This window comes from Eleutherodactylus coqui, chromosome 5, assembly GCF_035609145.1.
Source record: "Eleutherodactylus coqui strain aEleCoq1 chromosome 5, aEleCoq1.hap1, whole genome shotgun sequence".
Taxonomy (NCBI): Eukaryota; Metazoa; Chordata; class Amphibia; order Anura; family Eleutherodactylidae; genus Eleutherodactylus; species Eleutherodactylus coqui.
In genome coordinates this window covers 84557455-84582913 of record NC_089841.1, presented here as the reverse complement: position 1 = coordinate 84582913, position 25459 = coordinate 84557455, and positions in this window count along the sequence as shown.

Below are 25459 nucleotides of genomic sequence, written 5' to 3'. Positions count from 1 at the left end.
CGGATCAGCTCTGTTAGTGACTATTGATGTTTTCCCCTGTAATTGGGGATCCTATGGATGAGTGTGAAATTAAAAAAAGACAATGTAAATGACCCACAGAGGTCTTATATGACATCACAGGGGACATAGATGTTGTTAAGAATAGTTACAAACATGAGTAAAAAAAATAACAGCTAGAGATGAGCGAGCACGCAAATGCTCGGGTCCTAGTTATTCGAGTCAAGCTTTTCATGAAATTCGAGAGCTCTACTCGAGTAATGAACCCCATTGACTACAATGGGAGACTCAAGCATTTTTGTATGTGGGACGCCGGGTCCCGAGTTTTTTTTTTTGGTTCGTGTGTGTGCTCTCTCTCTTTCTCTCTCTCTCCTCCAGCCAGCTAGCCAAAAAATTTGCCGTTGACGTGAGCGGGGAGGGGCTAAAACTGACATGTCACAGCGGGGAGGGGCAAAAAACTGGGGCGGGGTCGAACACAACATGATGCTCGCTCGAGTAGTGAGCACCATCGAGTATGCTAATACTCGAATGAGCATCAAGCTCGGCAGAGTACGTTTGCTCAACTCTAATAACAGAATAAAAGAAAAACCAAAAAAAAATTATATATGTGTATATATAAGCAAATAAACCACCCCTGGCACCAACCAATACCGTCGCTACGTGTGCCCTGTAATCGAAACTATACAAAGTATTTATCAAAACGGCCCAAACAAAATGAGGTACCCAAATTTTATTTTAGGGTTATTTTACTAATTTTAAAATTAACAACTATACATTTTAAAACTCTTTTATTTAGCACCAATAAAACAAAAAAATGGGGGGAGAAAGTTGGTGAAAACAGATATAAAAAATAGCCCTAAAAATATGTCATGGGAAAAAATGCAGGAAAAATAATTTTGGTAGCTGAAGAAAAAAAAATAGGGCAGTAAAACCACCACATGGGTAAAATCACTATAAAGCATTTGATCCTTTAGGGCCAGCATATACTCCTCCCTCTACGCTCCTGCTGTGTCCCACGCCGCTGCTTAGTCCGCTTAAACTGGTGTTTGTTTACAGGCTGCTGTCCCAGCCTGTTTACGGGACATCACAGACGCTGCAGCCGATGACAGGGCTCAGCGATTGAGCGCTGCACTCTGACATTGTTTGCAGCGCCTATAATGTCCGTAAACAGGCTGGGACTGCAGCCTGTAAATGTGACATCAGAGGAGAGACCCGAGTTGGCAGCAGGGGACACAGTGGGGATTGGGGAGAGGTGAGTATACGCTGGTTAGTTATTTTACAGATTTAGTGAGCAGCCTACTTTGTGCCTTAAGGACCAAATGATTTTCATTGTTGCATTGCAAGAGCCATAACTTGTTGATATAGCCATATGAGGGCTAGTTGTATATTTTAATGGGGTACATATAAAGTGTTGTATAACTTTTATTTCATTTTTGGGGAGGAGTTGGAAAAAATGTAAAAAGATTCTACCATTGTTTTTGGGTTTTATTTTTACAACGTTCACCATTCAGTAAACATAACATAACTTTCTTATCTGGATCAGCACGATTACTGTGATATCAAGTCTTTATAGATTTTTTTTTATTTTTTACTACTTTTGCACAATAAAAACTGCAGCAGTAGCCCCCTGGAAACCCAAGCACTTAGCTACGTCTGTAGCACTTGGTGAGGTGGTTGGGAGACCAGCTATTAGTTTGCCATCTCAGCCAGGAAGCACTGAGAGGGGAATACCCCATCTAAGGAAAAGCATTACCTTTTTGGAGATATTTACATTTTTTCCTACAAAGCTGTACACAAAAATATACAGTGTGACACCGTAGCGTGACTGTGTAGTTGGGCAGAGGATTGGCAGAGTGAGCCATTGGGTACCAGTGTCCCCTGTAGTTTGGCCCATGTGGTCGAGGGAGTCTAGCAGTAAAGCGTCTGCAATAGCCAGAGTTCTGAAGGCCAGGATCACATCAATACAATAGGTGGTAGATAATGCAGTGCATGGGTCACTTTCACTTCTGGTCCTACCAAATATGGCACAGGAATAGAGCAGGTGATTAGTTGGGGCCACATCCCAACATGATTCTTATATGCCACAATCAAGGATTTATTATGACTGTTTGCTGATGCGCCAATGGTACTAGTTTCTCGAGAATGTAGCAGCATGATGGTTACCTCACAAATAAGTTGTTTCAACTCAGCGGTACACCAGTACAGTGGGGAACCAGCGAGAAAAAAGCAGCATTACATCTTCTGTGGTGCTAGCAGGGGACAGTGGGAAATGGTGATGAATCACAATATGACCGCTCTCCCTGAGCTCCTCTCCAGAGGTCTTCTTTGTCTCTGGGAATATAGTGTAGAATGGGACCCGTAAGCTAAGCACTGCCTAAGGAAGGGATGTAACCCCATAAAGGAGGCAGACCAGAGTGGCAGAGCAAAGGTTGGATTGTCCAAAGCGCTGTAAACAGGAGAACTGACATCTTGTCCATCTCAACGTCTCCTCAGAACTCTGAAGAGCAAACTCCCACCGATGAAGATGCTCCATTGCCCTTTTCTTGTGCACCTGCAATTTAAAGTGACAGTAACATGTATATTACTAGCATCAAAACAACGCACAATAAAAAGTGAAAAGAAAGCCTTTACAGGCCAAGTTTAGAGGGTGGAGGTTCCCCCCCTCTACAACTGCCCTCTAATGACTTTCCTGTGAAGCAAATAATGACTATTTAGTAAATGTTTTTTCCAGCCTTCATGACTCAACAATTGTTTTGTTAATTGAAGTCTCATTCGGCACATTCAGTATTAATAATTGCTGCCACCGAAGAAAAGCTAAAACAATTCAACATAATTCAGTCTACATTTAATTTAATCAAATGTATTCATCCTGAAGTGTGGTCCACGCTGTGATTGTACCAACTAACTATTTCTGCTTTCCTTCCACCAGAGACACCGTAATTGCCTACAAGTTGTGAAATGATGGCATAATTTAGGTCTTGAAGGACTTCCTTCAGTGAAGAAATTAGAACTACTCAGTGATGCTAGAAAAGGGAAAACGTGGAATTATCATCACATGTGAATACAGTATGGCCGTGTTTTGCACATTTATTATTTTAACTTAGCAACTGTTAGTATGTTGATTATTTGCTCCCCAGCTTTCTTGCGGAGCTCTATTTCTTGTTGCTTAGCAAAGCATTGTTGAACTGTTTCTACGGGTTTCTGTTTATAGATAAGTAATTCAGTTTACTACATCATAATGTGAATTTCTTTCTTAATCTGGTCTTGAAATAGTGGAGCAGTGACCGGTGTGTTCCAAGTTAACCCTTCAGGGCATCGTGACGTTACATATCTGTAGACACTATATATGGTCATGTTATGGTACGCATTGCAGATAGTTATATCATGGTGATCTCTTGGGCACAGCAGCTTGCCATCATCAGTGGAAGAGTGGCTTAGATCAGTGTTTCCCAACTCCAGTCCTCGGGCCCCACAACAGGTCATGTTTTCAGGATTTCCTCAGTGTTGCACAGGTGATGTAATTATTGTCAGTGCCTCAGACATCGCCACAGCTGTTCTTACTATAGGATATCCTGAAAACATGACCTGTTGGGGTCCCTGAGGACTGGAGTTGGGAAACACTGCCTTAGATTGACAGCGGCAAATCTATTATAATAGTTAGGAATGGAGAAAACTCTGATCCTTGACGTCTAATTCCTCGCCTGCTATTATTACTATCAATCATGACAGCCAAGAAGTTAAACAAAGAGAGGGAATTCCCATTATTTTAATCAGATCTCTGTCAGTCCCAACATTGTATTTGCAGAGGCTGGCACTTATATCGCAACAGCCCATGGCCCATGGATTATCAAATTGTAATGCCTGTATAGTAAATGTGCATTTTGACCCAGGTCTTCAGGGCTCTTTTGACGACTAGTCGCTTGGCTTTCTGGCGGCTCCCATGTACAAGGGCCACTGCCATTTTAAAAGCCTCTGATGCTGCTCACACTATCCTCTCTTACACGGCCCAAGATCTAATGCTACACCACTCACTGCGCCTTAGCAGCTCCCTATAGAAAGCCTCTGCCACTTTTCTAGCTCTGCTGTTGTGTCCATGCTGCTCTTGGCTCCTGTGAGCATGGAGCTAGGCCCAAGGGCTGGGAGGAGTGTGGGTATGACATGGTCTGGGCCAGAAAGGGTTAATGTTGGTCTGGGGAAGGTGGTGCGATCTGGGGTGAAGTAGTAGCGAACTATGTTATAGGTGGGTTTAATCTGGTTGGGAGGAGCTAACGTTGGGTGCAGGGAGGAGCTGCAGTTGGGGGCTTATAAGGGGGCTAAATGAGGGATGGACTTGGAGAGGAGGGACACAGATTCTTTAATTGTTTATATTTATCCAGTGTGAGGCGGCATTATTAAGTGGTGGTAATGTTCATGGGCTTCTCAAAGGGGCAGACCCTGAAAAGCAAGATTACAATTGCAATTTCTGTTGAGGTTTAACTGGGTTTGGTGCCATTGTAGCTTGAGAGGTTTGCAGCTTGTGGTTTGTGGGGATCTCGTTTTTACTATTCAAAGGTATTTTCTTGGCTTGTCAGGGACTCTAGCATGGAAAAGATGTTAATGGAATTGTTTGTTTTGTTTATTCTCTCTATTAACATTTATACTTTTTAGAAGAAGAATTTACAATAAATCTGCAACCATGTACTATTTAATAAAAAAGAATAGTATCTCGTGATTTAATTTCATTAGGTGGGTGGTCATGGAGAATCTTTTATATGCCTTTGCCATGTCATGTGTCACTCTGTTTGCCACGCTGTCTTTTTAGTGGTGCATCACTGACTATATATGTGGCTCTACAGCACCAAGAAGTTTTGGTCCAGCTCTGCAAGTGGGCAGGGCTTAGCCCTGTTCTCATCAGCACTTCTGTACACTGTGTCTGGCACATTATGCACCACAATTTCTGCAAAGCCTCCCGCATTCTTTCCCCAGCATGAGTCCTTGAATGTGGCCAGAGCCTAATGCTAATGGCCTCAGAGCAGCCGAGCTACTAGATGCTGTAAGGGTGGTGCGGGACACTGCTCATCCCCCTTGCATCATGAAATGTCAGTTTTATTCGCCCCAGTGTTATACTCGCAAGTTGCCGGTGTTGCTGCCACAAGGCTCACGTGTTATTGACTGTGTAATTGCACACCAGTTAAGGGAACATCGGGACAGTGGCTCTTTCCATCTTCAGCGACAAACTGTAAGTGAGATTGACTCCAACACGAATTATAAGTGTGCATAGAATGGTAGAGTTGGAAGGAACCTCCAGGGTCATCTGGTCCAACGCCCCACTGCTAGAGACTCACAGCAGGACTGTTGTATAGGGAAACACTGAGCAATTAATAGAGGGACATTGCACTTTACAGACGAAGACCAAATGGCATACATCATTGCAAGAACTTGGAGTAGATATGCTGTGATTCAATGTTATAGTGAAAACTCTTGCAAAGTGTCATTATTATTTTCTAAACATCACTATTATCTTATCGCTTGCAATGAGTATTATTCATAGACCTGACATAGTGCAGTTAGCATTAAGTAACCATAGAGTGAAAGTCAGGTTGCTTCACTTATTTATGTTCATACCAGTATTATTGACATTTCTGTATTCCTAAATAAACATTGCATATTTTTTGTACTCCGTAGTCTACAACATATTCTTGTGACCTGTGGCAGATCACCATCCGAGACACTAGCAGCAGTTTTGAAGGGTCAAAACTGCTGACACACTCCCCTTAATAAGAAAACAATGCTACAAACGTTTTTTTTATTTTATTATAACACTCCAGAAAGGCGTCCAGGCCCCTAATAAACTCTTTTAGTGAGTTCGCCATAACCATGTCCTCAAGCAGAGAGTTCCATGGTCTCACTGCACTTACAGTAAAGAATCCCCTTCTATGTTGGTGTAGAAACCGTCTTTCTTCTAGATATAGAGGATGCCCCCTTGTCACAGTCACAGTCCTGGGTATAAATAGATGATGGGAGAGATCTCTGTATTGTTCCCTGATATATTTATACATAGTTATTAGGTCGCCCCTCAGCCATCTTTTTCTAAATGAAATAACCCTAATTTTGATAATCTCCCTGGTATTGTAGTCTGCCCATTGCTTTGATTACTATAGTTGCCCACCTTTGTACCCTCTTAAGCTCTGATATGTCCTTCTTTAGTACCGGTGCCCAAAACTGTCCCCAATATTCCATGTATTGTCTAACCAATGACTTGTAAAGAGGAAGAACAATGTTCTCATCATGTGCCCCTAGACCTCTTTTGATGCCCCCCATGATCCTATTTGCCTTGGCAGCAGCTGCCTGACACTGGTTGCTCCAGTTAAGCTTACAGTTAATGAAAATCCCCAAGTCCTTTTCCAAGTCAGTGTTTCCCAGTGGTTTCCCATTAGTGTGTAATGGTGACATGTATTTCCCTGCCCATGTACATATCCTTACATTTATCTGTGTTAAACCTCATTTGCCATTTTTCTGCCCAAGTCCCCAACTTATCCAGATCAATTTCCAACCGCATTCTGTCCGTTCAATGTTCATTACTTTACATAGTTTTGCAATATCTGCAATTATTGATATTCTATTGTGCAATTCCTCTACCAGGTAATTAATAAATATATTAAAAAGAATAGGACCCTATATTGACCCCTGTGGTACCCCACCGGTAACGGTGACCCAATCAGAGTATGTACCATTAATAACCACCCCCTGTTTTCTATCACTGAGCAAGTTACTTACTCTCTTACCCACATACTCACCCAGACCAAGCACTCCTATTTTATATACCAACCTATAAAGTGGCGCAGTATCAAACACTTTGAAAAAGCCCAGGTATATATACAGAAGCCGAGATAGACTGAATGCTGTGTTAATGCACAGGGGTGAACAGATATACCAGGGGTGAGACAGTATAACGGACAGAAGTAGCAAATGGAAGTAAAATCTTAGTTCTTCCTCTATTATCTTCCCTACCTAGATTTGCCTACAGAGCAGACAACCCACCCCGAAAAAAGTGATTTCAGGACAGAAACCTATCTAGTTTCCCTATTCGTCCCTAGATGTAAAAAAGTGCAAAGGCAAGATATAAGGAAATGGTGAGATAGAAACAACAGATAAAAAAACCAAGGATGAAGTAGGAATCAGAATAAATACCCCTAAAAAGTCACTGATAGGCTTGCTAGGATGATAGATGCCCAGCCATCCAATCTCTGTAATTGTGTATGGTTTGGTTGGATAAGGTAGTGTCATTTACTGAGTTTCAAAGTTTGAACCTTATAATAGGAGTTTGGAAAAAGCTTTGTGTTAAATTTTGATGGGCTGTGAAATAATATATGACATTAAAGAGTCAATATTACACATTGTAATATCGCTGCTGTTACTTGCCTTGAAGGAATGCGCTCATATTGTAACTTCAAACCATTGAAAAATATTGTGTTATAGAGAAGAGAAAGATAACAATGCAATATTAAAGTAAAGCTCCATCTTGGAGTTGTTTCAAGGATATATTAGATTAAAAAAAATAATTCTTTTATGACAACAGGCAGAGCTGAGGGAAATGCTCAATTTCTTTTGGTTGCCTAGCAGATCCCATGAGCGATTGCTGTTATTTTTGGGATCTTTCTGCTACTCTGCAGCCAGTGATCCTCACAATAGCGTTATATAAAGGAAATGCAAGTGATTTATTTCTTGAAATTATTGAAAGGAGCTTCACAGCGAAGCCTCACTTTAACCCCTTGGGATGGATTAGTGTTTTAAAATTTTTGTTTCTCCTCACCACTTTCAAAAAATTATAACTTTTTTTTGTTTTCCTCTCGATGTAGCTGTCTGAGGGCTTGTTTTTTGTGCAACGAGTTGTATTTTTCAGTAGTGTTATTTAATGTCACATATACTGAAAAATGTACAGATTTGTAAGTGGAGTGAAATAGAAAAAAATACAATTGGGCCATTTTTGGAGGGTCTTTTTTATGGCTGTACATGTAGGGCAGATGTTGCCAAGGGGTAGTGATGAGTGAACTTTTGAATGGTTCAGTTCTAAAGGTTTGCCGAATTTCAGCAAATAGTTTCGTCCAAATTGGTTTAAAACAAACTGGAACTTCACTAATACCCCTAAAACTAGTGTATAACACTCTCTAAGGCAGTGTTTCCCAACTCCGGTCCTCAAGGCACCCCAACAGGTCATGTTTTCAGGATATCCTATGGAAAGAACACCTGTGGCAATGTCTGAGGCACCGACAATAATTACATCACCTGCGCAATACTGAGGAAATCCTGAAAACATGACCTGTTGGGGTGCCATGAGGACCGGAGCTAGGAATCACTGCTCTAAGGGCAGCGCCGGAGGAAAGAACATGTGACCGGCTTCATTGCCGATCATGTGTTCTTTTATCAGCGCTGCAGAGAGACGTCCGTCTTCAGGTACGGCCGTCTTCTAACTGTCAGTCACATGTGACTGAGCCCTAAGAGCCATAAAAGCCCTGTATAATACTCTTAGGTCACCTAAGATCGAAATACCTTTGAGCTTTTTTAAGGCAAAGTTGAAGAGGAAAGAGGAAAAAGAAAAAAGAAGATGAAATTCTTCCCCCTTTTTCCTTGCTCTCCCTTTCTTCGTCTTTTATCTTATTTTGGCTTTTTTGCCTTTTTTTGATTTCGCTTGCTTTTTTTTTTTTGCAGGTTTGGTAAAGATAAACCGTCAGAGATTCAGGTTCACATTGAACCGAACTTTTAGCAAAGTTTGACTAACAATATGGTTATGCGGTTCATTCAACACTATCCAGGTGTTAAATGTCCAAATAGCTATGTATGTTATAAATAACTTATTTAAAACAGTTTTCCAGTTGCAGCAAATAAAGCTTGATCATTGTATAGAAAAAGGTTATACTATTTTGTGTATCAATACTGTAGAAGTAATAATAATAAGTGTGTTTCCTTAATCAGCCTAGGCAAACACACACACACACACACATATATATATATATATATATATATATATATATATATATATATATTTACTGTTATATCCACCTTCATAGGAAATAGCTAGCAGCGAAACGGTTAAACGTGTTCATATACAAACATGTTCAGAATGTGTTAGACCATTGTATCTGTCTTCCACACGGAGCAGTTGTGTATTCTGATTGGATTAGCTGCTCCCCTACAGACAACGTTATGTGCTTCTTGAAGATTCTTTCACTTTTGATATTTTACTAACATGTAAACTACCATATTATTGTATTAACCAATCCTGTATGACTCTTTTTGTATACTCCTATTTTGTGATGTAAGGTTTGTCCGTAAAAGCGATTGTATTCCTTTGAATAACTCAGAAGGGTATTAGAGAGTGACTGATAACATGAGTCAGCTCAAATACATTTATCATGCATGAAACTTTTCATTGTAACGAATTTGGAGCAAACTAGGGAAATCTTCTGCGATATGATTTATTCCCATAACTATACCTTATGGCTTCCAAAGTCTCTGCTAACATTTATTGGATGAGATCCTTTATTGTTTACTTCCTGGTAATGGAAATAACTACATTATAACCGAACTGAATAGAAAAACAGAACTCCGGGTGCAGGTGTGAAACCACTTTAAGGCTTTTAAGTGACCAAAAACCTAAAACTAAAATGTAGATGTTTACATTGTATAAAAAAAGCATAAACATGTACCAGCATAAAGGCCGGATTTCCCTAAAGGCATACTACTAGAGATGAGCGAGCGTACTCGGATAAGCACTACTCGCTCGAGTAATTGGCTTTATCCGAGTATCGCTGTGCTCGGGGCTAAAGATTCGGGTGTCGGCACGGAGCGGGGAGCTGCAGGGGAGAGCGGGGAGGAACGGAGGGGAGATCTTTCTCTCCTTCTCTCCCGCCCGCTCTCCCCTGCTCCCCGCTGCGACTCACCTGTCAGCCGCAGCGGCACCCGAATCTTTAGCCCCGAGCACAGCGATACTCGGATAAAGCCAATTACTCGAGCGAGTAGTGCTTATCCGAGTACGCTCGCTCATCTCTACATACTACACCTATGCCTATTGGTGGACCTGGAAGAATGACATTTACTGATGGAAAAATTTGCATGCAAATGTAGCACATAGTATACATTCATATACAAATAATGCATATTTATATTTTAAAGATGTTTGGGAAGGCAGAATCCGTAGGACCCTTTTAGACCCCATTTACACTGACAGATGATTGCTCAAAAGTCGCTCAAACGACAGATTGAGTTACAGTTCTGAGCGATCATCTTTGCATACCTTATAGTAGCTAAGTAGCTACTTTAGAGTTATGCAGCCAGTGTGGGACACAGCCATGGCCCCTAATAGAACAATACAGCTGTTTTGCATAAGCAAACAGCTGTATTGTTCGGCAGGCTTACAGCCCATGCCCCACTGCGAATTCACAGCAGGACACAGAATCTTATCAGGTGTTCAGTCTAATCACAGCCAGCTGCACTGATAACAGCTGATCACTCAATTCAAGAAAACTTGAAGTGAGCGATCAACGACTCGTGCACGATGTCAGTGCATTTAGATGCAACAAGAATCGCTTAAAAGATGGCTTTGAGCGATTTTTGAACTATTCTCGTTGTGTCCAAATGGGCCATTAGACAGAACAGCATGTTTATACAGGCAGATAAATCGTTCACTCGTTCTTATTCACTATACCAGTAAATGAGAACGACTAAATGATCAGTATTTAAACTGTACAATTAGCGAACGAGCCTACAATGATTGTCATGCTTGTATGAAATGGATGATAAGCTAATGAATTATTGTTCATCGTGGGATCCTTTACTGTGTTTACACTGAACGATTTCGTTCAAATTGGAATGATGCTACAATTTTTTTGAACATTAATTGTTCTGTCTAAACGCACCTTTACTCAGAATCCTTATCTCCGCATCAGCCATGACAGAGGAAGGAATTGGCTTAGGGTGGCTTTACACGGGACAAGTGTCACCTGAAAAGTTGCTCAAAATAGTCACTAAAGAGTATAAACAACTGTTGCTTTTGTGCTTTTATAGAGAGTGATTGTTTTTCACTTGCTCAGTTTTGTGATCACTATATCAGTGGTTGGCAGCATTTACACAGGCTGAAATATCGTTTGTTAACTGGTTAGGAGCGTATATTTCTTTGGCGGGCATGAATTTGAAATTTCAAACTCTCTTCTAATTCTATGGTTGCTGAGTCCACTGAATGCACATAAATATGTGTGAGTGGTCTTTGAGTGAGCAGTCGCTGCTGCAAGAGGCTTCAGAGTCCAGTGTTCTGTTGAAGGCAAACCAATGCGAGTGTAGTGTCCCAGAACATCATCCTGGTCCCCTCCATAATTGTCATACATGTCTGTCTTATGTGGATGCACTGTGCAAAACTGTCATGTCTATTTTCTGTATGAGTGTTGCACAGCTGCAGCCTCTGAAGGGTTAACTCTGTTAAAATCATTGCCTGTCTGCTGAATGTATCATACTGTGTCACGTGACATGGTACGGATGAATCTATAAGAATGAGTGATTGGGTTCCAGAAAAGAGTGCCATCTTGCCTGTGGAGAAGCACCCATCTTCCATAAGAGGGTTTGCTACCACAAAGGTGCATGAAGGCACCATTAGCCCTTGTATCGCTGAAGATGGAGGAAAAAGAAAGACAGCATCTTTAAGAAGTGACTGGGAATGTGAGTGAGTGAGCCTGAGTGTTTTTCCCTAAAAGTCCTATTACTAGAGAGCCATTGTAAGTAACTCCTTCTTCTAGTGACTGTACGTTAACTACAACAAGATCAGTGCAGAAGTCTACCAAACCACCGAAAATAATCATAAGTCTGTTCATAATTCCTATGCGGCTGTCTGAAGTCTGGATCACCGTATAGTGGTACACCTTAAACTGACACCCACGCATGCTGAAGTCTACGAGAGCGGGTTGATAATTACTGCCATTCTGTGCCTATTGACTTTCATGTCTGAATATTACTAATTTGACTGCACTGTAAAGTCTGCCTGCTGAAGTTTGTTGTACCGTGTTTAAAAGTCACTAGTAAAGTTTTACGGGGCCTCAACCATTCCTGGGGACCCGAGGTACTATACACTTGTCCGGTGTTATTTTATCCGCCGTGTATGCATGCCGGTGTGTGGAATGGTGGCGTCACGAACTGACAACTAGTACCCCCCTCATCCTGAGGACTATTGGCCCTATCCTTTGCTGCGGTAACTCCCTCTGGAACCAGGCGTTGGTATGCCACCGTGACAGGTCCATGCACTACACCCTCCCAACTCCAGCCATATGCTTGAGCAGTTAGCCATTTTCCCTGCAATATCCCACGCAGGATGTTAGAAAAGCTGGCCTCACGACTAGGCTACTACAAAAGCTGGCTTCTCTCACAGCACACCACAAGAGACCACAGCGTATCTTCAAAGACCACAACTAGCCAGAGACCATAGCAGTGATTGTTCTTTCAAAGACCAGCAGATACTGTGCAGTCAGGGATCACTCACACCTGAGTATGTGTTTTCAGAAACCAGTGAGTGCCAGGTAGGAGGGCAAAATGTTAAAAAACAAGTGGAAGCCAATCAGCATTTGGTAGGAGTGCACACATCTCTGAAAAGTTGTTGGCTAGTCATTGCAAGATTACCTGTTTACACAAGACGATAATTAATCAACCAGCAACTATCTTAGGTGAACTGAAGGAAGCAACTATGGACAAATTCTTGCTCATTAATCTGCTGGTGGCTGTGTTTACACATTACAATTGTTGCTTACATTTGCTCTATCGAGCCACTATGTGGATAATAGTTCACCTGTGTAAAGCCACATGTAGTTATTAAAAGAATTTTACAGGGAACTCCAATGGATGACCTATCCTCTGGATAGGTCATCAATAGTTGATCAACTAGGATCTGTCGTTCATAGCACTGACTGATCTGCTGATCTGGCGCCCGCTGCCAGCTGAGCGGGTGCATGCTATCAGCGTCGCAAATACACAATGTATTTGGAGCAGAAGTCTCCACGCTGACCCTTGTGTAGTGGCTGATGCTTGAAATCAATGAGATCCATGCCTGCAGTTACAAGCACTGGCCACTACGTAGAGGTCGGCGCAGAGGCTTCCGCTCCGACCTCTGTGTATTTGCGGCGCTGACAGGATGCGCCCGCTAAGCTGATCGATCGGGGTTCTGAGCGACAGACCCCAGCCGTTCAACTATTGATGACCTATCCTGATGATGGGTCATTAGTAGTATTTCATTGGAAACCCCCTTTAAACCTTATCATTTCAGCTATATACTGTATATACATATTTATTGTTGATTTAGTAGGTTTTTTCCCCTGAATATAGTGTAGGCATTAGAGATCTGCATTTATGGATTTGAACTAAAATCTAAACTTTAGATGAATATCAGTTTTTATAGCGTCACATCCAGCTGAAATAATCATGCTCAATTACTTGAAAAGCCCTAAATGAAATATGACACATATGATTTCCTGGCTAACATGCTGTAATGTATGCAAAGGAAAGCAATTGGAAAAATAAAGTAATTTCTCATCTTCTCTCCAGCTTATAACCTGTAATTATCACTTGATTGGAAATAAGAATCCCTTCATTCCTGATCCGCATTGTTTGACCCGAGAGCTCCGGTCATTTATTCCATAGGTAAAAAAGAAAAATCTGCCTTAATCAACAGCGTGTGTTCTGCCCACTAAGAACTCTTCAGTCATCTTAAATCTGTGGCTAAATGGAGGAGCCTGCATCTTAATAGGATTCATGAGATGAAACATTTTCTCAAAGACTTTTGTTTCACTCTGTATTGTACTTTCTCATTTTGTACTTTCTTTATTTTTACAATCAATTATTTTTCTGATTAAATTCCTTGCAGTGAAAGCTTTGTGGCATTAAACATAAAATAAACTGGTAATTGCCATGCTTATGTGAACACGAAATCTCAATCTACAGTAAATCTACAAGTTTACCAAAAAGAATTATCTTTATGCAATACATAGCATTTTAGAAGTATTTAATAAGGCTTTCACATGTAATGGAGTATTTCACCATAGAGGAAAATCCAAACCGAGATCCGCATTTCTAACATGTAGGTTTTTACATACAAAAATGGTTTAAGTCTGCCAGCAAGTCTACATCAAAATCTTACACTTGCGGATTTTGTCAGTGGAATATTCCGTTACATCTTGTGGAGTATTCCATGACATGTGAAAGCATACTAAGAAAAAAAACTTTTTTCCCCCAGAAACAGTGTGTTCATGGGTTGTGTCTAGAGTTGAGCAAACATACTCTGCCGAGCTTGATGCTCATTCGAGTATTAGCGTACTCTATGGTGCTCGTTACTCGAACGAGCATCAAATCGTGTTCGACCCTGCCCCAGTTTTTGGCTCCTCCCCGCTGTGACGTGCGTGTTTTGGCCCCTCCCTGACGCGACGCAGCGCGCGTCATTGACAAATTTTTTTGTCAGGCAGGCAGGGGAGAGAGAAATAGAGAGAGAGAGAAAACAAACACACAAACCAAGAAAAAAAAAGCTCGGCACCCGGCGTCCCACATACAAAAATGCTCGAGTCTCCCATTGTAGTCAATGGGGTTCGTTACTTGAGTAGAGCTCTCGAATTTTACGAAAAGCTCAACTCGAATAACGAGGACCCTAGCATTTGGGTGCTCGCTCATCTCTAGTTGTGTCTGGTATTATAGCCCAGATCAATTCAAACGATATGCAATACTGGACACAACTCTGTCATTGTTTCAGGATTAAACAGATTTTTTTTCTGGTTAGGTCATTAGTAGTTGATTGATGAGGTCCACCACTTGAGATCCCTGACCATCAGCTGATCGTCTGGTCTGTGGTACATCATAGTGGACTGGATGTCGTTATCACTGGACAGGGGAGGAAGTTGTAGCATTGACTTTACTCCTATTGAAATCAATGGGAGTGCCATGCTGATACTCCACTTGCCGAACCATTCACTAACATCCTGTCCTTGGCAGGAAGTGGAATAGCTGTACAGTATTGGATAACGAGCCAAACGATCAACTCATGGATGGAGATCCTGAGCAGTGGACCTCTGTCCATTAACAACTGATAACCTATCCAGATGATAGGTCATCAGTTGAAAAAAGGGCAGAAAACCCTTTTCAGAGACACCTATCATATTTGGCAGTTATTTCCAGCCTGACTGCTTTCCATTTCTTGAAAGGTACTTATTACCTTGTGGAGAGCCACCTAGTTTGGAGCCTTTAGCGCAGTGTTTCTTGGGAAAAGTATGCAAAATAGTTGTACGACAGTAGGAAGAAACCTGTCTCTCTAATGCCACTATAGATGGCTATTTTCTAAGTCAATGTCCAACCCTTTATAGAACTTTGAATCATGAGTCCATTTATCAGCTAAACCAGAGACATCCATCTTCAGATAACACTGTTCCATTTGGCCAGTACAGGAAGAGGGCTTTTTCTGTCTACATACTCCTTTGATCTAAATGGAAACTTTGAAAGTAGGAAATTGCATTTCTAAGCGCTCAGTGGACAGTCATGTGGGCGGTCCATCCATTTTGCAAAGTTTGGAACAACTGAAATTTCTTACAATTCAAATTGAATACAGTACTGTGACATGCTAGTAAAACTCTCGAAAGGCTGCAACACACATCATAACCACTGGCTGCCAACATAGACATATTGGATACACATCTTCCTACAGAGTATTGCAAAAGTCTGTTTTCTTGAAAAACTGGTCAACTCACTACTAATTTTGGGATATGTTAAGCCAAAAGGAAAGATAAGACAGACAAGACATAAGTAAGCTACTACAGAAGTATTAAAGACAAGACTGACAGAGAAAGGGGATGTGAACGTGCGACAAAAGACAGCTCTCCATAGTTTCCAAACCAGTCTTCTTTGAGAAAGGACAGCTTTATATTCGAACCTCATTTCTAAACTACGGGCTGCAGAAAGACTGACCCTGATGCCAACAGGGAATAATTATAGTGTGGTTTCAGTTTTCAACTGCTCTAAAACATTAAAGCTGCTCAGTGATTGGTTTTTATTGACAAGAAGATCAGTTATTATAGAAAAAGGAAATAATTTCATCTTTTCCTCTTAGGGTTTCTTCTCATATAATGTTTTTAGGAAATAAAATGCCACATTTTTTCCTGCCATTTCTTGCCACATTTTTGGGGGGGGGGGGGGGGGGGGCAGATGTTTGCTATAACTCAGTAGAGAATTATGAAGTAGCGGTTCAGCAAGAATTCTGCTATAAAAAGTTGCACAATTTTGCACAAGTCCTATTTGCATAAAAATTTGCAACTTTTGGACATTTATGTAAAATATAGGCGAGGCTTAGCAGGAGGGGAAGAATACACTATAATGTATGCTAGAAATTAGCATAAATTATAACAAAACCTGGTATAGATTTCAGAAGGAAGCACATGAATGGCCTGAGCTGTGACAAATGTATTAAGAAGCTAACACCTCTTCATACACTCAGTGCATCTTACTTCAGTGGCAGTTTTCTAAGAAAAGCAAATAAAATGCCAGTTTAGGGTGGGTTCACACGAGCGTGTTTTTGTGTGTTCTTAGATGTGTACATACGTGCGCACCTAGGTACGAGCAAAAACACGCGTGAACACAGCTGCGTGCTTGTTGTCAATGGAGCCGCGGCTGCTGCCGGCGGCTCCATTAAAAAACAATGCTCTGCTGGCCCCCTGCATTCTTTTTCAGGAAAGGGTTTTACATATATGCCCTTCCCTGATAAAGAAACATTTAAAAAATAAATAAATTTAAAAAACTTACCTCTCCGCTGCTGCCGTGTCCCCCGCGGGCATGAAGAACACTTCTGCTGCATGCAGATGTTTCCTTCACCCCCGCTCGTTAAAATAATTCCTTGCTGCTACATCTTCCACATCTGTGGCAGATGCAGCAGAGGATTCTTCAATTCTCACCCTGCTGAGAATCCTGCTGCAGGCATCCCGGCAATGGCTTTTCATGAAAGGGCTTTATAAGCCCTTTCCTGAAAAGCCATTTAAAATAGTGTACAAAAGAAAAAGAATAAAATACTCACCTGCCGGGGCTCAGCGGCAACTTCCGCCATTGTCCCCAGTTCTGTAGTTCTGAGCTATCAGCAGCCGAGGATTTAAAATCCCTGCCTGCTAGTAGCTCTGATTGTGATTGGCTGAGCACTTCAGCCAATCATAATCAGAGCTACCAGCAGGCGGGGATTTTAAATCCCCAGCTGCTGATAGCTGAGAACTACATAGCCGGGGACAGCGCCAGAAGTCGCTGCTGAGCCCCAGCAGCTGAAGGAAGGTGAGTATGCTTTTTTTTTTCACACTACTTTTCTTGGATTTTTAGGGAAGGGCTTATGTTTAAAGCCCTTCCCTGAAATCCAATGATGGCGATGTCGGCAGCAGGATTCTCTACCGCAGCTGTCATGTGTGACAGCTGCGGTAGAGAATTGAAGAATTCCTCTGCTGCATCTGCACAGATGTGACAGATGTAGCAGCAGGGAATTCTTTTAACTAGTGGGGGTAAAGGAAACATCTGCCGCATGCAGAAGATGTGCTTTTCATGCCCACGGGGGTCACGGCAGCGGTGGAGATGTAAGTATTTTTTTTATTTTTTTTAACACTAAAATGTTTCTTTTTCAGGGAAGGGCTTATATGTAAAGCCCTTCCCTGAAAAAGAATGCAGGGGTGCCGGCAGACCATGGCTTTCAATGGAGCCGCCGGCAGCAGCCGAGGCTCCATTGAAAACAATGCATGCATTCCCAATGGTGCACGTATGTCCTATCTTTGCGGGCACGCACCTGCAAAGTACGGACATGTGCACACACCATATGGAATGCATTGCTGTAAATACAAGCGTGTTTTTATGCGTGCATATGCACGCACAAAAACACGCCTGTGTGACCCCACCCTTAGGCAAATGTGCACAGATGTGTTTTGTTGGTCTTTTTTTGTTGAGTTTGTGCGTTTTTACTGTTTTGAACATTATATTTCAGATCACAGCATACTCTATGTTTGATGCTTTTTCAGGCATTTACCATTGACTTGTCTATGGAAAAGATACATGTAAAAATGTGAAACAAAAAAGCCACCAATGAATGCTTGTAAAAAAAAAATATTCATCATGTTTCCTTACAAGTGCCCAACAAAAGTGTGTGTGAAGGAAGTCTTAGTGAAATAATGATGGCCTATAATTAGGGATGAGCGAGTATACTCGCTAAGGCACTACTCGCTCGAGTAATGTGCCTTAGCCGAGTATCTCCCCGCTCGTCCCTAAAGATTCGTCTGCCGCCGCAGCTGACAGGTGAGTTGCGACAGGAAGCAGGGGAGAGCGGGCGGGAGAGAGATCTCCCCTCCGTTCCTTCCCGCAGCTCCCCGCCCCGCGCCGGCCCCCGAATCTTTAGGGACGAGCGGGGAGATACTCGGCTAAGGCACATTACTCGAGCGAGTAGTGCCTTAGCGAGTATACTCGCTCATCCCTACCTATAATGTAAAACTTTGTTTGTGCTTTACAACTTTTGATCAGAATCTTGAATTGGTAAAGTAATCTTTACTTCCATTAATTTTGTCATGTTATAGGCATAACATTTTTTTCAACAATGTTTTATCATTTCTACCAAAAACAAAAATAACTGCAAATTTTATTTTTTCAGGCTCTGATCCCATAGGACTTCTCCAGAGATGTCCCTTTGCATTCGAGTCTGTGATCGGTTGGGCTACTTAAAGGGAGCCTGTCATCACATTGGAGCCCCATAAACTACATCATCGAGCTAAAAGTGTGATGACAAGTCCCTTTAACCCTTTAATGCAACAGTAGATAATCTTATGTTCTACAGATGGCGCATGGGGGTCACTATAGATCACAGCATGTAAATGGTTCACAGAGGGGGCACACTCCTTCTGTGATCTCAATGGCTCTTCACTATTTAATTGCAAAGGGCCGATGGGTTGCCATGGTGAATAGATGCCATAAAATGGTGTCTGGGCTTGCAATGGCCTGTGATTGCTATTGTAAGCGATGGTGCATTGCAGTACTGCAATGCATTATTATAGCAATCATAGCTTTTTTTGGTGTAAGTGCCATACAGGAATGTAAAAAAATAAGTAAATAAAATAAAAACTTTAAAAAAGTAACAATATATATATATTTTTTTAGCAAGTTTCCCTTTGTTAAAAAAAAACTGATAATGAAAAAAAAAACCCACAAAAACACATTTTTGATATTGTATCTTTAATAATCTGTACTATTAAGCACAACTAATACAGGAATGTAAAAAAAACAATTATCCAGCACAGCAAAAACTGTAAAAAAAATTCTGAAAAACTGAGCCAAAATGTTTATTTTGTTCATTCTGCCTCCCAAAATAATGCAATAAAAGTCATCAAAAAAGATGTGTGTAGTCCAGTATTGTAACAAATAAAATTACAACTTGTCACACAAAACACAAGCCCTCATAGAGCTCTGTCAATGGAAAAATAAAATATTTATGGGACTTTAAATCCAGCAAAACAAAAAAAAAATTCCAAAAACAAAATTTACAAAAAATACATAATTTTAGTATTGTGATAATTGTACCAATCCGCAGAAAAAAATGATCATGTCATTGAGGGCTTATTTACACGAGCGTATATCGGTTGGCATTTTCACTGCCAGCCGATATACGCTTCCATCTGAGCGGGTGTTAGTTAGCATTTTGGCCAAGAAACAGAAGCTGACGTGCCTCTGTGATTTTAATCTAGTTAGTAGTGAGATAGTGTAGGTTCTGACGTACGCATGGTGGCCTTGCCGTGGTCTGTCAGCTTATGTTTCTTGGCCAAAATGCTAACACCCCCTCATTTAATCGGTATGTTTTTTGCATGCAGTCTGCTATAGATGCTGAGGCAGCTCACAGTGTCATGCCAGTGTGGCGCACTGTGGTAATACAGGGCAATCAACTGCTTAGCTAGTATGGGTTGTAATCCTGTTCAGTGTTGGCGCACTTATCTATGGCTGACATATTTGGTATCGGTTCACATGTGCAGACTATTTTGTCTGCAGTCACCCCTCCCTCTATTGGGTTTGAGGTGTGTGGCTGCAATTTAGTCTGCACTGAACAAATTGCTGCCTCTTATTGCAATCTGGCACTCTACATGCTATCAAGGAACATAGTGATTGAGCCTGACCTGCAAAGTATCAGGGGATGCATATTTGGCTTTCTTTTCTGTGAGTTAAGTATATATTTGCAACCTCTTGAGGCCATATGAAAACGAATGTGGATACTTTGTCTGTTTATCTCCTGCAGACAACAGATTTCAGATTCAGATTTCCAGGCAGCTCCAGACTTACAAAAACAAGTACAAGCATGTCACTGTGTGCAATGACACATCTGTTGGGTGTGATGTGTGCAGTTATGTGTTGAATAGTAAATAATGCCAGCTAAAATACCGTCTCACTTAGTACAAAACTAAAGTTAAAAAGTATAAAAGTACATTACCAGTTGTGTGTGATCTAGGCAACACAAGACTAGTGTTAAATTCCCAGGGACTATAAAAAAAACTAGCTGATATACCCGGCTTCGCCCGAGTTAATTTGGTACTGGTGTTTATCTGGTGTTCACACGGAAAATCTTATGAAGTCGTGGTTACGTTAGAGATACAGAGGAAAAAAATCTGTTCACCATTTTGCATGGTTCTTTGCGTTACCCAGGAAGCACCACGTGGAGGTAACCATGTGACGTTTCCCTTATATAAAATGACATCAGGAAGTGAGAGAATTCGATTACGTACGTAAAATTTGGACGCTAATTCTTTTGAACTTAGAATTGAATAATCGAGTTGTGACCCATTAGCTTTTCCTATTTATGACATAATCAATGCTCGTGCCAAATTTTAAGTTTCTATGACATCGGGAAGTGAGAGAATTAGATTCCGTACGTAAAATTTGGACACTAGTTCTTTTGCGCTAGAATTGAATAATCAACCTGGGACCCATTAACTGTTCCTATTTATGACCTAATCAATGCTCGTGCCAAATTTCTAGTTTCTATGACATCGGGAAGTGAGAGAATTAGATTTTGTACGTAAAATTTGGACGCTAATTCTTTTGCACTTAGAATTGAATAATCGAGTTGGGACCCATTAGCTTTTCCTATTTATGACATAATCAATGCTCGTGCCAAATTTCATGTTTCTACGACATCGTGAAGTTGGAGAATTAGTGGCGAGTCAGTCAGTGAGTCAGTGAGGGCTTTTGTCTTTATACATATAGATGTTGCCTTCTATCTAGTGTAATTATGGGCTCTCTTAAAAATCAATATTATCATCAATATTAATTAATATTACCGTCAATATTATAGTCATGAAAGGACTCCTTAATGTTGATAACATCACAACTTAATATCAATAATAAAAATACTTTCCTTTTTCTACTTTCAATCTCAATTTATGGTCTAAAAATTCTAGTACAACAAAAATGTCTGTCTCCAATAAGTACCTAGTAAGCGTCGCTGGTAGTGTGTCATTTCAACTCTCTGCATTGTTTCCCAAAATAGTAGATGTTACTCTGATTTTTCCTCTTTTCTGCTTAAAGTTAGTAAGAAGAAAAAATCAGAATGGGTCTACCATGATATGATGCATTTTGACAAGACATGACTATCTCCCCTGTGGGAAAATGGACTTCCGGTTGATACAAGCTGACATAAAATCTTACAGGGCTTTGTGTAGCACATCACATCAGCTCTTAAAGTTTATATGAGTCACAGTTGCAAATTAAGGACATATCCTATACTAAATTTTGTTAAGTAGCATAAATGCGTATACGGATTGAATGGAAATAAATTGTATTAATTTATGAGCTGCACAAATTTCAGGCTTTCAAGCATTGGTTGTCTTGAAAATGTAAGGATTTAGCATTGTAAAAGTCAGCACTGCTTATTAACAAGATTATACATCGAAAGCCATTGTTTTTCCAGCCATAAATAATATATACATACACTGAATGGCCACTCAATTAGAAACACCAACCCTTTCACAATTGGAGCATTTCTATATGAAAATTAGACCCGTGACCCCAGAGTGCAGCATAACATGAAGTGACAAGTGTTCCATGGATTAATTAGCAACTTCCATTGAGGCCTGATTATTGATGCTAGACTAGCTCGGGCCTGGATTTCCTACATTGCCAACCTTGTGGGGTTTTCTTATGCAATGGTGTGGAGAGTATACAGAGAATGGGGTGGTCGAGGAGAAACATCCAACAAAAGGAAATCCTGCAGATGCAAATGCTTGGATTATAGCACTAATTGCTGGGCTACACTTGAGTTTGCATGCTCAGCCCGGCAATTGTTGGGGAAAAGTGAGCGCTAGGCGAAGCCACTAGTGCTAGTGTAATAGCACGCTTAAGCAAATTGCAGCTGATTTGAATGTAAGAGCTCTAACTATCACGCAAACTCATTGTTCCTTAGTATGGATAAACTATAACAGCAGATGACCAGTTCCAGTACCATTGAAAATCAGAAAGGCAAAACTCCAGTGGGCAAAAGTGCGCAAAAATTGCATCACTGAGCAGTGGAAAAACATCATCTGGTCAGATGAATCCAGATTTCTGTTGTACCGTGCTGATGGGACGCAGAGGCATAACTTGAGGCTTCTGGGCCCCAATGCAAAATCTGTAAACTGGCCCCCAACTATAATGCTTTTTTTATAGTACTGGGCTCCCTATATGGAGAGAAGAGGCCTTATGGACCTCCTAAGGCTCCTGGGCCCGGGTATATCCCCTGCATCCCCTATAGTTATGGCCCTAATGGGAGGGTAAGAAATTAGTTGGCCCTGCCAGGTGTCAACAGTTTAGCTAGTGGATGTTCAGTAATGGTGTGAGAATGCTTTCTTGGCACACCCTGGGTCCTCTGATGCCTCTGGATGGACACCACAATGAATTGCTGCTGTTCTGAAGGCCAAAAGAGGTCCAACTTCATAGATGTCTATAATAAAGTGGTCATTCAGTGTATGTTAGCGAGAAGTAGGGGAGAAATGCAGGACAGCACGAGTGCAGAATCAGACAACACTATGTATGGTATATTTGTAGTCTGTTCTCATTGAGACCCATAATTCTGCATAAGGGCATGCTGACGCTCTACATTTTATTCCAGACTATTCATTAGAGCAATATAACATATTGGTTGAGAAAGTAGATATGGCTTTTAAAAATGACCTGTCTCCTCTCCTGACATATCTGTTTCAGTAAATACTTTTATTCTCTAATTACAATTCTGTGACTGTCCACTTTCAGGCGAGCATAGTTTAACTTCGTATTTGGTCTGTGTTTTGTGGATTGTCATATGGGGCTGATGGAAATCTATGCATCTATTCACATGGCCGGATTTTTAATACCAATTTTTTTTTTCTAATGCGGCATGACCTATTTTTGCCCGTTTTTGCCCCTGTATTAGTATTATTTTCTATTGGGCAAATATTGATCAGTATTTGTCCAATTGAAAATAAAAACAATGGCAACAAATATGGAGGCAAATACGGATGAAATACTGATAACTTGTTGTTGTAATGTCATCTATAACATATCCAGATTAGAGACGTGCTACAATACGCTCGTCTGAAACTTACCTTATGCCATCCCTATGTTATTCCTCCTGAAATATATGCATATGTACAACTGACTGTTTCCATTCCCATTGTCAGTAGGGTGAGTCCCTAAACAATCTGATGCTATTAGTCAGAGTATATAGGGATATGCTGCAGGGGAATAGTAACATCCAGTTGTTAAAGGGGTTTTTCACACAAATACTATAGAAGAGCTATCCTCAGGAAAGGTCATCAATAGTTAATGCACTGGCGTAACTATAGAGGATGCAGGGGATGCGCTTGCACCCGGGCCCAGGAGCCTTAGGGGGCCCATAAGGCCTCTCTTCTCCATATAGGGAAACCAGTACTAGGAATAAAGCATTATAGTTGGGGCCCTGTTACAGGTTTTGCATTGGGGCCCAGGAGCTTCAAGTTACGCCTCTGAGTTGATGGGGTGTTGTCCACTGCTTAGGACTCTGGCCAATCAGCTGTTTGAGTGCCTACTGTCTGTGCTGGAACACACATGGGTATGGCGCGGAAGCTGATGCTGTGCAGAGCCCAGCACTAGTAATTGCAGGCACAGTTTTCATTAAAATCAATGACAGCTGTGCCTGCAATTACAAGCACTAGCCACTACACAGGTCGGAGCATCAGCTTTATATTGCAGCACTGACGAAAGGCACCCAATCAGCTGATTCACTGGAGTCCCAAGTGGTGGATCCCAGCTGAGCAACTATTAATGACCTCATTATAAGTATTTGCATGGAAAACCCCTTTATTTATTCATACACACTGGAGGAATAACAGAAGAAACGCATAATGCAGAAATTTAAGATGGTCCAGAATTGTTATTTCATGGGGAATACAAGTATTTACTAAGACAGACATGTCACGCCAACTGACTGGTTCCCTTTAATGATCACCCTCTTATAGAGTAATAGAAAATACACTGTTCCATGATGATTTGTGTGGAATTCAGTGTATAAACCTAAATAATGATGCCGGATCCCCTATATATAAAGTGCTCCGTTCAGACTCTTGTGCAGAAAGATCATGACTGTCTTTTTTAAATATTTTGTTTTGGGCAAAAGTTCCCATAGACACAGTCAATTAAAAATACATGTGCAAAGAAGGGTCTAATGAAAGTTTGATGAGAGGACAGGGCTTATTTTTAAGAATTACTTGCCAGGTTTGTTCCGTCTATTGAATTTTGCACTAGCTCAGAGCTGCTGTTCTTTCCATAGCATCTTTCACTTTTTCATTTTCTCTAGCTGTTTTCTTGGCAGAAATTTGGAGCATTATTGTGTTTTGATTAGTTTAATAAATGCAATACTATCTGTACTAGTTAGTCCGCCTCAAAGCCTTATATCTATCTGTTGCACACTTGGAAGCAAAACTTGATTACAGATTACCTTGCTAAAAACTGACCACTAGGACTCACTCACACAGCCGTATGTTGTCTGCATATTACACGTGTAATACGCAGTGCTAATAGCGCATTATTTTACATTGGACAATCCAGACCTGATTTTTTTCACGTATATCCACTTTTGGTACGTAATACAACCCATTATAGGCTATGGTTGGATAAAATATACAGTAAGGCCATCGTAACACGGGCGTATTTGCGTGTGATTAGCTTGGGCGCGCAATATATAAAGAATAAAGCCCAATAGAACACTGTGGACAGGCCAATGCATTTTTAAGAGAACTAACCAGACATTTGGAGGATGAATGAAGGGAAATACCATCTGAAGTGTATCAGGCGTTAGTAGAATGTATGCTATGAAGAGTATCCAATGTCATTGGGATCAAAAGAGGCCCAGCTAAGAATCAAAGGAGTTGTCCAAGTATAAAAGATTTTTTAAATGGCTGAGCAAGCTCTAAAATAACAAAAGAATCGGTAC